The sequence below is a fragment of the Lepus europaeus genome, chromosome 20 (genome assembly GCF_033115175.1).
Source record: "Lepus europaeus isolate LE1 chromosome 20, mLepTim1.pri, whole genome shotgun sequence".
Lineage (NCBI taxonomy): Eukaryota > Metazoa > Chordata > Mammalia > Lagomorpha > Leporidae > Lepus > Lepus europaeus.
In genome coordinates, this window is record NC_084846.1 from 4667983 (window position 1) to 4681183 (window position 13201).

Consider the following 13201-nt stretch of genomic DNA (forward strand, 5'->3'; position numbering starts at 1 on the left):
CTCAGCTCTGGCCGTTGCAGCCATCTGGGAAGTGAACCATCGGATGGAAGACCTCTCTCTCTCTGTCTCTACCTCTCACTGTAACTCTTTAAAATAAATATTTTTTTAAAGTATCTGATACAATAAGTCAAGGGTGGAGATGAAAAATGAATATTTCTGAGCAATAACAGTAACTCTGTTGATCTTGCAAAACAGTTAAGAACCACCAAGGTGATTAAAACATTATTAGGACACAGACTGTGTTTATTTCTCATTTGTTCCAAGATGGAAATACAAATCCTAGGACAGAGTAAATAAATAATGTTCTTTATAAATAATCTGTTCCCTAAGATGCTGAAAGGCATGATGGTAGTCTTACCAGCTGTAGCTAGGCTTTCACAGTTCTCCAGCATCATATCTTTGTATGCATTACTCTGTTCTGATTCCAATAAAGGCAACTCTTCCTGGGTTATGTCCATAGCCACATCATTAAAGGTCAGAGTCCTAAATCATCATATACACAGCTTGAGCAGTGTAACACCTCTACCACATGCACAGGAAAATGAGGACAGATAACACCATGCCTATATAGAAAGGTAGATTTTTTTTTTTGACAGGCAGAGTGGACAGTGAGAGAGAGACAGAGAGAAAGGTCTTCCTTTGCCATTGGTTCACCCTCCAATGGCCACCACGGCTGGCGCGCTGCGGCCGGCGCATCGCGCTGATCCAAAGGCAGGAGCCAGGTGCTTCTCCTGGTCTCCCATGGGGTGCAGGGCCCAAGCACTTGGGCCATCCTCCACTGCACTCCCTGGCCACAGCAGAGAGCTGGCCTGGAAGAGGGGCAACCAGGACAGAATCCGGCACCCCGACCAGGACTAGAAGCCGGTGTGCCGGCACCGCTAAGCGGAGGATTAGCCTGTTGAGCCATGGCGCCGGCCCGAAAGGTAGATTATCTTACTGCCTAAGCCAGGGTTCAGTGGTCCTAAGGATTCTTCTCTGTATCCATACTCATTCACTATTTCTTAACTCTAGTCATATGGCTTTAACAGCATGTCTCAAATATGAACTGTGTCATCACAACCAGAAAGGAAGGTCTTTCTTGTCTTACTACCCTCTATCAAATTAACTTCTCAGGCAAGCCTAGCAATTCAGAGGCTGGTTGTGACAACTGCATCATAATCAGAATGCCTAGGTAAGAGTCCTGTTCCATTCCAGATTTCAACTTCCTACTAATGCACCCTAGTGGGCTGCAGGTGACGATGGCTCAAGCGGTTGGACTCCTATCACCCGGGTGATGTGAATAGAGTTCTCAGCTCCTACTTCAGCCCGGCCCAGCCCCGACCATTGTGGACATTCAGGGAGTGAACCAGCAGATGTGAGCTCTTGCTGTCTGCTTGTCTCCATCTCTCAAATAAGTAAATCACACACTCAGAAAAATGGATACAAAACAATGAGGGTAACTGAAACAGATGGTGGTCAAGGCATTCTTTCTTTTTTTAAAGGAGGAGCTGGGAAGCACTCATCCTTTTTTTTTCTAAGATGTTTTTTACGTATTTGAAAGGCAGAGTTACAGAGAGGCATCTGAGAGGCAGAGAGGGAGAGGGAGAGGGAGAGGGAGAGAGGGAGAGGGAGAGAGGGAGAGGGAGAGGGAGAGGGAGAGGGAGAGAGGGAGAGAGGGAGAGAGGGAGAGAGGGAGAGAGAGAGAGAGAGAGAGAGAGATCTTTCATCTGCTGGTTCACTCCTCAGATGGCCACAATGGCCGGAGCTGGCCCAATCCAAAGCCTGGAGCCAGAAGCTTCTTCCGGGTCTCCCACAAGGCCGCAGGGGCCCAAGCATTTGGGCCATCTTCTACTTCTTTCCCACGCCATAGCAGCGAGCTGGATCAGAAGTGGAGCAGCCAACTCCAAATGGCACCCATATGGGATACTGGCACTGCAGGCGGCAGCTTTACCCACTAAGCCACAGCACCAGCCCCAAGGCATTCTTTCACCAATATGCGATGCTTCACTTCATAGAGAAATTCAACTAGGGTCTCTCTCAGTTCTTAAATGAGGCTTTATTTGCTTTGCAAAGCTCTGAAAACAACTTTGCCTAGAAAGAGTTGTGTATACCTAGTAGATGCAAATATTTCCGCTCACAGGAAGGTCCACATTCTCCATGTCTGACAATGTACCAGGCAGTCAATCATGTTCTGTTATACCTCTGACTTTCTCCATGTCTGACAATGTACCAGGCAGTCAATCATGTTCTGTTATACCTCTGACTTTCTCCATGTCTGACAATGTACCAGGCAGTCAACCATGTTCTGTTATACCTCTGACTTTCTCCATGTCTGACAATGTACCAGGCAGTCAATCAGGTTCTGTTATACCTCTGACTTCCTCCATGTCTGACAATGTACCAGGCAGTCAATCATGTTGTTATACCTCTGACTTTCTCCATGTCTGACAATGTACCAGGCAGTCAATCATGTTGTTATACCTCTGACTTTCTCCATGTCTGACAATGTACCAGGCAGTCAATCAGGTTCTGTTATACCTCTGACTTTCTCCATGTCTGACAATGTACCAGGCAGTCAATCATGTTCTGTTATACCTCTGACTTTCTCCATGTCTGACAATGTACCAGGCAGTCAATCATGTTGTTATACCTCTGACTTTCTCCATGTCTGACAATGTACCAGGCAGTCAATCAGGTTCTGTTATACCTCTGACTTTCTCCATGTCTGACAATTTACCAGGCAGTCAATCATGTTGTTATACCTCTGACTTTTCTTCATGAACACAGATTAGAACCCTAGAAGGCAAATCTCCTAGGGCAGACAAAAAGGCATGAGAACCCCAAACTGGCCATAATCCCATATTAACATGCCTAGAAGGCATCCCATCCTGGTTTGAAATTATCAAATACTCCAACACATTCACAGAAACTCACACACATACTATAAAGATACAACACTACTGTAGTTATATGTCAAGCAGAGCTAAAAAACAAAAGGGTGGGGCGTTGTGAGCCACAATGCCCATTAGGAAAAGTATAACAGCCCCATTTTACAGATAATAAGAGTTAAGCCTGAAAAACATTGACCCAGAAATTACATTATGCAGTACTACTTCCCAAAGCAGACACATGAAGGAGCTCACTTATAGAACCGCCCTCTCTGGTCCATTTCAACATCTCAGAAATGAACCTAACAGTGTTATTATAATGGCCCAGACCTTTGTGCAAGGGCCAGGGGGAGGGAGTACCTAAAGCAGATTCTCTGAAAACTACCAACAGTATCTACCCATGAGACATTCTGACAATTCCCATCCTTCAAAACTCAGAGAAAATGCTTGAACGTGTTCTTCTATGATTTGCAGAACACATCAGGGTAACATGAATAGTGGTGATATCTTATACAGGGCTACTTAAATTTCTGTTGACATCAATCATTAATCAACAAGTGTTAATTTTCAGTCATTGAACACCATACATTAGTGCATACACCCATGCTCTCTGACTCTCTCTGTGAATACGGACACTTGAAAATATTCATTTTTGTGTGGAAAAAAACTGTGAAATCTATTTACACATGAGTCCTCAAAAGCTTTAAGGAAAATATCCATTATGAAAACTACACACAGGACTGGAATTTGTGGTTCAGTGCATTAAGCCATGATTAGTGAAACCTGCATCCCATCAAGTACTGAGGGATCAAGTACTGGCTACTCTACTTCCAGTCCAGCTTCATACTAATACACCTGGGAAAGCAGCAGAAGATGGTCCAAGTACTTAGGCCTCAGACAACCATGGTGGAGACCAGAATGGAGTTCCTGGCTCTTGGCTTCAGCCTGGCTCAGATTTGGCTGTTGTGGCCATTTAGGGAATGAACCAGTAAATGGAAGATTCTTACTCTTCCCCTACTCTGCTGTTCTGCCTTTCAAATAAACAAATAGATCAATACATAGACAGTCTCATAAAAAAGAAAAAACTGTGCACAGAGTCCTCATTTTTTACAGCAAAATAAACATTTTTAAATTTTAATGAACTTTTTGATGTAGCTTCATATATGTAAAAACCACTTAAAACAGTAAAATCTACAACATGGATATTATTAAGATCGAGTGCCACTTACTGAGAATTGTTGTGTGTTAAAAGTTGTATCAGGAGCTGGCGCTATAGAATAGCAGATAAAGCCACTGCCTGAAGCGCTGGCATCCCACATGGGTGCCGTTCAAGTCGTGGATACTCCACTTCCTATCCAGCTCTCAGAAAGCAGCAGCAGATGGCCCAAGTCCTTGGGCCCCTGCCGCCATGTGGGAGACCCAGATGGAGCTCCTGGCTCCTGAGAAAGGTCTTCCACCAGCTGGTTCTCTCCCCAATTGGCTGCAACAGCCGGAGCTGTGACGATCCAAAGCCAGGAGTCAGGAGCTTCCTCTGGGTCTCCCACGTGGATGCAGGGGCCCAAGGAATTGAGCCATCTTCCACTGCTTTCCCAGGCCATAGCAGAGAGCTGGATCAGAAGTGGAGCAGCCAGGACTCGAACCGGCATCCATATGGGATGCTGGCACTGCAGGCGGTGGCTTTACCCACTATGTCACAGCGCCAACCCCCAAAACTTCTTTAACTTTCATACAAAGTTTAAAAAAAAAAAAAAGGAATAAAAAGTATCACCAGCAAAACTGATGGAGAAGAATCTTAGATCTTAAAAATATATTTGAAAATATACATTCACAGGAGAAAAATGAAAAAAGAATAATGAGGCCGGCGCCATGGCTTAACAGGCTAATCCTCCGCCTTGCGGCGCCAGCACACCGGGTTCTAGTCCCGGTTGGGGCACCGGATTCTATCCCAGTTGCCCCTCTTCCAGGCTAGCTCTCTGCTATGGCCCGGGAAGGCAGTGGAGGATGGCCCAAGTCCTTGGGCCCTGCACCTGCATGGGAGACCAGGAGAAGCACCTGGCTCCTGGCTTCGGATCAGCACAATGTGCCAGCCGCAGTGGCCATTAGAGGGTGAACCAATGGCAAAAAGGAAGACCTTTCTCTCTGTCTCTCTCTCACTATCCACTCTGCCTGTCAAAAAATAAATAAATAAATAAAAAGAATAATGAAAACTTACAGTATTTATAAAACATCCAAACAGTAAATATTTGATTTATAGGACTTCAAGAGGGGGAGAGACAAACAGTAAAAAGAAGGTAAAAAGAAACTATCAGGGGGGCCAGCGCCATGGCTCACTAGGCTAATCCTCCGCCTGCGGCGCCGGTACTCTGGGTTATAGTCCCAGTTGGGGTGCCAGTACTGTCCCGGCTGCTCCTCTTCCAGTCCAGCTCTCTGCTGTGGCCGGGAAGGCAGTGGAGGATGGCCCAAGTGCTTCGGCCCTGCACCCACATGGGAGACCCGGAGGAGGCACCTGGCTCCTGGCTTCAGATCGGCGCAGCGCACCGGCCATAGCAGCCATTTTGGGGGTGAACCAACGGAAGGAAGACCTTTCTCTCTGTCTCTCTCTCTCTCTCTCTCAAACTGTCTAACTCTGTCAAAAAAAAAAAAAAAACACACAAACAAACAAAAACAGAAACTATCAGGGGGCCAGTGCTATGGCGTAGAGCGTAAAGCTATCACCTGCCATGCTGGCATCCAATATAGGCACAAATTCAAGTCCAGGCTGCTCCATTTCCGAACCAGCTCTCTGTTATAGCCTAAGAAAGCAGTAGAAGATGGCCCAAGTCCTTGGGTCCCTGCACCCACATGTGAGACCTGGAGGAGGTACCTGGCTCCAGATTGGCACAGCTCCAGCCATTGCGGCCACTTGGGTGGGGAGTGAACCAGTGGATGGAAGACCTCTCTCTCTCTCCCTCTCTCTCTCTGCTTCTCCTTCTCTGTGTAACTCTTTCAAATAAATAAATAAATCGTGGGGCCGGCACTGTGGCATAGCGGGTAAAAACCGCCGGCCTGCAGTGCGGGTATCCCATATGGGCACCGGTTTGAGTGCCAGCTACTCCACTTCCGATCCAGCTTTCTGCTATGGCCTGGGAAAGTAATGGAAAACGGCCAAGTCCTTGGCCCCTGCACCAGCGTGGGAGACCCGGAGGAAGCTCCTGGCTCCTGGCTTCAGATTGGCGCAGCTCTGGCGTTGCAGCTATCTGAGGAGTGAACCATCAGATGGAAGACCTCTCCCTCTCCCTCTCTCTCTCTCTCTCTCTGCCTCTCCTCTCTCTGTGTAACTCTTTCAAATAAATCTTTAAAAAATAAATAAGGAGCCGGTGCCGTGGCTCACTTAATCCTCCACCTGCAGCGCCGGCATCCCATATGGGCACCGGGTTCTAGTCCCAGTTGCTCCTCTTCCAGTCCTGCTCTCTGCTGTGGCCCAGGAGGGCAGCGGAGGATGGTCAAAGTCCTTGGGCCCTGCACCCACATGGGAGACCAGGAGGAAGCACCCAGCTCCTGGCTTCAAACTGGCGCAGCGCCAGCCGTGGCAGCCATTTGGGGAGTGAACCAACGGAAGGAAGACCTTTCTCTCTGTCTTTCTCTCTTACTGTCTATAACTCTACCTGTGTAATAAATAAAAAATAAAAAATAGCCGGCGTCGCGGCTCACTAGGCTAATCCTCCGCCTTGCGGTGCCGGCACACCGGGTTCTAGTCCCGGTCGGGGCACCGATCCTGTCCCGGTTGCCCCACTTCCAGGCCAGCTCTCTGCTGTGGCCAGGGAGTGCAGTGGAGGATGGCCCAAGTGCTTGGGCCCTGTACCCCATGGGAGACCAGGAGAGGCACCTGGCTCCTGCCATCGGATCAGCGCGGTGCGCCGGCCGCAGCACACCTACCACGGCGGCCATTGGAGGGTGAACCAACGGCAAAAGGAAGACCTTTCTCTCTGTCTCTCTCTCACTGTCCACTCTGCCTGTCAAAAAATAAATAAATAAATAAATAAAAATAAATTAAATAAATAAATAAAAATAAATAAACCTTTAAAAACAAAAAAAGAAACTATCAGGAAATTCCCTACATCTGGAAAAATATATAAATATCTATATATTAGAAACTAAAAAGTCCCCAATTAAATTCAATCCAAACAAGAATATACCAAGAGATATTATAATGAAACAGTCATAAGTCAGAGGCAGAGAGGATCCTGAAGGCAGCATGAGAAGCAATCACATGATCACTATGAGCAGATTCGTCACCAGAGAACTTAGGCCAGGTGAAAGGGGGATGATATTTAGCTGCTAAAGAAAAAAACAACAACCAAGCATCTTACACTCAGCAAAGCGATTTGTCAAAAATTAATGAAACAAAGAATTCCTCAAAAAAACAAAAACACAAGAGTTAGTTCTAAACACCAAAACTGACTTATAAAAAATACTAAAGGGGCTGACAGTGTGGCATAGTGGTTAAAGCTAATGCCTGCCGTGCCAGCATCCATATGGGCACCAGTTCAAGACCCAGTGGCTCCACTTCTGATCCAGCTCTCTGCTGTAGTCTGGGAAAGCAGTAGAGGATGGCCCAAGTCCTTGGGCCCCTGCACCTACGTGGAAGACCCGGAAGAAGCTCCTGGCTCCTGGCTTCGGATTGGCACAGCTCCAGCCATTACGACCAATTGGGGAGTGAACCAGTGGATGGGAGACTTTTCTCTCTGTGTATAACTGTGACTTTCAAATAAAATAAATAAATCTTTAAAAAAAAAATCTCTCTGTAGCTCTGCCTTTCAAATAAATTTTTTGTTTACACAAATTAAAAATGTTTATTAACTATGTCACACAGATTGCAACATACTTTATGCTCTAATACAGAAAATTAACACAGAATATTTGAAATTCAAACTACACTTATCAAATGTTTTATCCTGAGTCTTGATGTCTTCAGAAACACACGTGACAATAATGTACGCAAGTACAGCTAGTTTTTCATAGTATAACTCAATGTCATTTTCTTTAAATGGTCTTAAGTACTGTTTTTTCTTAAACATTTATGTAAAGTATAAATATTACATGTTTTGAATTTTTCAAACACATGAGAGTGTATGAACTGAAAAATTATTTTTTTGCTAAATAAGCATATGAAGATGTCTTCTTAGTTCAAAATGCCTTATCTTATTTTCATATTGTAAGTTATTTTAGAATAAATGTAAAGGGTCAAAAAATTCTCAGGTACTTGAATGTTCCCATGAATTGTATCACACTCATTGAGAAATTATACAAATTCAATAAAGAAATTAGTCATTTCCTCCTATAAATATTTTTTATTTATTTTGTTTTTTGAAGTTGCAGTTTTAAGTACTATCAACAGCTTCCTAACAAGTGAAAAAAATAATCAAAAATGCTAGAAAAATTGGCCTCATTAATATATTTATAGACTTTTACTTAATACATACTCCTTTGGAAATTAATTATATGACATTTATACAGCACTAACATTTTCTTTTTTTTTTTTTTTTTAAGATTTTATTTATTTGAGAGGCAGAGCTACAGAGTGAGAGGGAGAGGCAGAGAGAAAGTTCCTCCCTCTGTTGGTTCACTCCCCAATTGGCCGCAACGGCCAGAGCTGCACCAATCCGAAGCCAGAAGCCAGGAGCCTCCTCTGGTCTCCCACGCAGGTGCAGGGGTCCAAGCACTTGGGCCATCCTCCACTGCTTTCCCAGGCCATAGCAGAGAGCTGGATAGGAAGAGGGGGAGCCGGGACCAGATTAACCAGCTATGCCATGGAGCCTGCCCCAGCATTAACATTTTCTTTTCTTTTTTTTTTTTTAGCATTAACATTTTTAAATCACTGAGTACTGAGCACTTCAGTTCTTTACTGTCTATAACCAAAGCTGAAAGTCACTGGTTTCTGAATGAAGAAATCTTAAAAAAAAAAAAAAAAAAAACCTAAAATGAGTTTCTCATGTTGAAAAAAAATGGATGCTAAATAACAGGAAAACATATGAGTATAAAATTTACAAGTAAAATTAAACACAGTAAATCACAAAATACTTTAATGATGTTTTGTGAAATATTTAACTCATTACTATATAGATTGAAACATAAAACTATCGAAAATGGAATGTTACATAGAAGCAAATGAGATCATTGGTAGGCATTCCAGATTTTTTTTAAAAAGATTTATTTATTTATTTGAAAGGCAGAGTTACAGAGAGGCAGAGGCAGAGAGAGATAGGTCTTCCATCTGCTGGTTCAGTCCCCAGATGGCCACAATGGCCGGAGCTGTACCGATTCAAAGCCAGGAGCCAGGAGCTTCTTCTGGGTCTCTTTTATTTATTTATTTATTTTTTTTTTTGACAGGCAGAATGGATAGTGAGAGAGAGACAGAGAGAAAGGTCTTCCTTTTTGCCGTTGGTTCACCCTCGGCGCACCGCCCTGATCCAAAGGCAGGAGCCAGGTGCTTGTCCTGGACTCCCATGCAGGTGCAGGGCCCAAGCACTTGGGCCATCCTCCACTGCACTCCCGGGCCATAGCAGAGAGCTGGCCTGGAAGAGGGGCAACCAGGACAGAATCCGGCACCCCGACCAGGACTAGAACCCGGTGTGCCAACGCCACAAGGCAAAGGATTAGCCTGTTGAGCCACGGCGCCGGCCTCTGGGTCTCCAATGTAGGTGGAGGAGCTCAAGGACTTGGGCCATCTTCCACTGCTTTCCCAGGCCACAGCAGAGAGCTGGATTGGAAGTGAGCAGCAGGGACTTGAACCAGTGCCCATCTGGGATGCCGGCACTGCAGGTAGAGGCTATAACCAGTACACCACAGCGTTGGCCCCATCCCAGATTTATTAAAATGCTTGGTTTGTATGTTTCAGTTTACTATGAGCAAAAAGTTAGCATTAGTATTTCTATTTTCTTGAATGATAGAACAATTTATTCCTCAATGTTTACTTTTGTTTCACGCCATACTTTGTAACATTTAAGGTGTCCCTGTATTTAAAAATGTCAAGTTTATTTCTGCTTCAAAAGGGTAAATTACAGCCTTCCCAATATGTCTAAGAATAGCACCATCACATTACTCACATATAAAGTTTCTGTATTATCAAATAAAAATAGCTACAATAGGGACACATGCTGTGGCACAATGGGTTAAGCCATGGCCTGCAGTGCTGGCATCCCATATGGGTGCCAGTTCCAGTCCAGGCTGCTCTACTTCCCTTCCAGCTCTCTGTTAATGCACCTGGGAAAGCAGTGAAGGATGGTCCAAGTCCTTGGGCCCCTGCACCCATGTGGGAGATCTGGAAGAAGCTCCCGGCTTGGGCCTGGCTCTTGGCTTGGGCCTGGCCCAGCTCCAGTTGTTGCAGCCATTTGGGAAGTGAACCGTGGGTGGAAAATATCTCTCCCTCTCTGTGTAACTCTACTTTCAGATAAATAAATAAATCTTAAGGGGCCGGCACTGTGGCCTAGCAGGTAACGCCACCTCCTGCAGTGCCAGCACCCCATAAGGGTGCTGGTTCAAGTCCAGGCTGCTCCACTTCCAACCCAGCTCTCTGCTATGGCCTAGGAAAACAGTAGAAGATGGCCCAAGTCCTCAGGATCCTGCACCCGCGTGAATCCCGGAAGAAGCTCCTGGCTTCAGATAAGCACAGCTCCAGATGGACATTGCAGCCAATTGGGGAGTAAACCAGCAAATGGAAGACCTTTCTCTTTTCTCTTTCTCTGCCACTGTGTAACTCTTTCAAATAAATAAATAAATCTTTAAAAAATAAATAAGTAAATCTAAAAAAGATACCTACAATAATTTGTTAAGGGATACACAACAAAAATTGTGAATCCAATAAAACAGAGTTCAAGAAAAGTGGAGTTACTTTATGCAATCAAAATTAAAATTTTGGGGCCAGTGCTGTGGCATAATGGGCTAATCCTCTTCCTGCAGCGCCAGCATCTCATGTGGCACCAGTTCACCTCTTCCAATCCAGCTCTCTGCTATGGCCTGGGAAAGCAGTAGAAGATGGCCCACATCTCCCTGCACTGGCATGGGAGACCTGGAAGAAGCTCCTTGCTCCTGGCTTCCGATCAGTGCAGCTCCAGCCATTGCAGCCATTTGAAGAGTGAACCAGTGGATGGAAAATCTCTCTCTCTGTCTCTCCCTCTCTCTCTCTATAACTCTACCTCTCAAAAAAATAAATAAAATATCTTTAAAAAAATTAAAATTTTATCAATACCCTGTGATGACATCCAGATGTCTTCTGTAGGCTTCATGGTAACCACAAAGCAAAATCCTATGCGATATACAAATGATAAAAGTTTTTTAAAAAATCAAAGCACATCTCTAGAGAAAGAATCTAATCACAAAGGCAGTCGGAAAGAGAGGGAGAAGGATGTACAAAGCAACCAGAAAACAATTAATAAAATGGCACCAGTAGGTGCTTACCTACCAATAATCACCATGAATGTACATGGATTAAGTTCTCCAATACAACACAGACAGCTACATGGATTAACAAACAAGACAATGACATAGTCTGACTGGGGACTTCATCTTTCAGGACACACACTGAAACTACAAGGATGGGAAAAGGCACTGGAGACCACAATTAACATGCTGCTTGGGACACCCATACCATGTATCACAGTGCCAAGGTACAAATCCCAGCTCTGCTTCTGAGTCTACCTTCTGGCCAATGTGTGTGCTGACAAGCAGTGATGGCACAAGTAAACAGGCCCCTGCCACCCAAGTGAGAGATCTGAATTGTGTCCCAGGCTACTGGCTTTGGACTGGTACAGACCGTGTGAGCACTTAAGGAATGAATGACCTGATGGACGAACTCTGTCTCTCTCAAATAAAGACAAATAAATAAAAATTTATTTTAAAAAAAAGTGAAAGGGGGATAGGCACTGTAACTCAGTGGGCTAAGCCTCCGCCAGTGGCGCCATCATCCCATATGGGCGCAAGTTCAAGTCCCACACCTTCCCTTTCAATCCAGCTCTCCTTTTATAGCCTGGGAAAGCAGTGAAAGATGGTCCAAATGATTGGGCCCCTGTGGCCCAATGGGAGACCCAGAAGAAACTTTCAGCTCCTGGCTTTGGATTGGCCCAGCTCCAGCCATTGCGGCCATGTGGAGAGTGAACCAGCGGATGGAAGACCTCTCTCTCTCTCTCTCTCTGCCTCTCTGTAACTCTGCCTTTCAAATAAATAAATAAATATTAAAATAAAAAAAACCTGAAAGAAAGGGAAAAGACATTCCATGAAAATGGAAACCAAACAAAATCAGGGGTAGCTATATTTTCATCAGATAAAATCGACTACAGGTCAAAGACTCTAAGAGGAGACACAGTCAATACATAATGATAAAAAGATCCATTCATCATGAAGACAGAACTGAAATATATATGCCGCCAGCATCAGAGAGCCTAAATATATAATTAAATTAACAGAGGTAAAGAAAGATACTAGAAGACAATAACAGCAGGGAACTTCCATACCCAGTCTTTCAATAAATGACAGGTCATCCAGACAGAAAATGAGGAACCACTGAACTCGGAGTACAGTTTATACCAAAAGCACTGACCATGCGCAGAAAATTCTATCCAACAGCAAAATGCACATTCTTCTCAAGGGCACATGGAACATTCTCCAGGATAAATCCTAGGTCGGACCACAAAACAATCTTAAGATAGAAATTACAGCAGGTATCTTTTCCAACGACAGTGATGAACACTGGAAATCAAAATGGGAGGACAATCGGGGAATTCACAAATATGTAGACATGCACACACTCCTGAAAAGCCGAGGAGAGCATGAGATGAGACGCAAAGAGCTATCTTCACACAAAGGAGAATGTAAATACAACATACTGGGGTGCAGCAAAAGCAGTTGGAAGCTGCAAGTTTGCAGCAACAGACGCCTTGTGGTCTACACACATTTACATTCAAACAGAAACAAGCACAGCCTGGACATCTAAAAAAAAAGGTAGCTTTATATTTCACTTTGAACGTAACGCGTTAAAAATGAACCTGGGGACACGCAGCGAGGAAGGCAAATTCTCAGACGGAACATCTGCCCACGAGCACGGCCAGCGGCAGCCAGCGCGGCCCCACAGCGCTCACCTCAGGCGCCGGGATCCCAAGATCCGCTGAAGCCGGGCACGCACGGGCAGACGCCACGGACGGAGATTCCTTCTTCTTCGGGGGAAAATAAAAAAAAAAATCCCAACGACCGCTTCGGAGGCTTCCGAAGAGGCAGTCGCCGCGGCCTGCGGAGCCCTCAGGAGGAAGCCTCGGGGCGCTCCTCCCACACCCTCCTCTACCGCCGCCCCAGCCCCCACCCAG

At 45.0% G+C, this 13201-nt stretch overlaps 1 protein-coding gene across 1 annotated transcript in view; it reads right to left on the bottom strand.

Moving 5' to 3' along the window:
- Positions 1 to 13201, bottom strand: part of LOC133749560 (zinc finger protein 26-like) — a 64989-nt gene extending 51788 nt beyond the window's left edge. Inside the window, exon 1 of the mRNA XM_062178780.1 lies at positions 12980 to 13201. The gene's annotated coding sequence lies outside the window, so the exon portion shown is untranslated. The remainder of the gene's footprint in view (positions 1 to 12979) is intronic.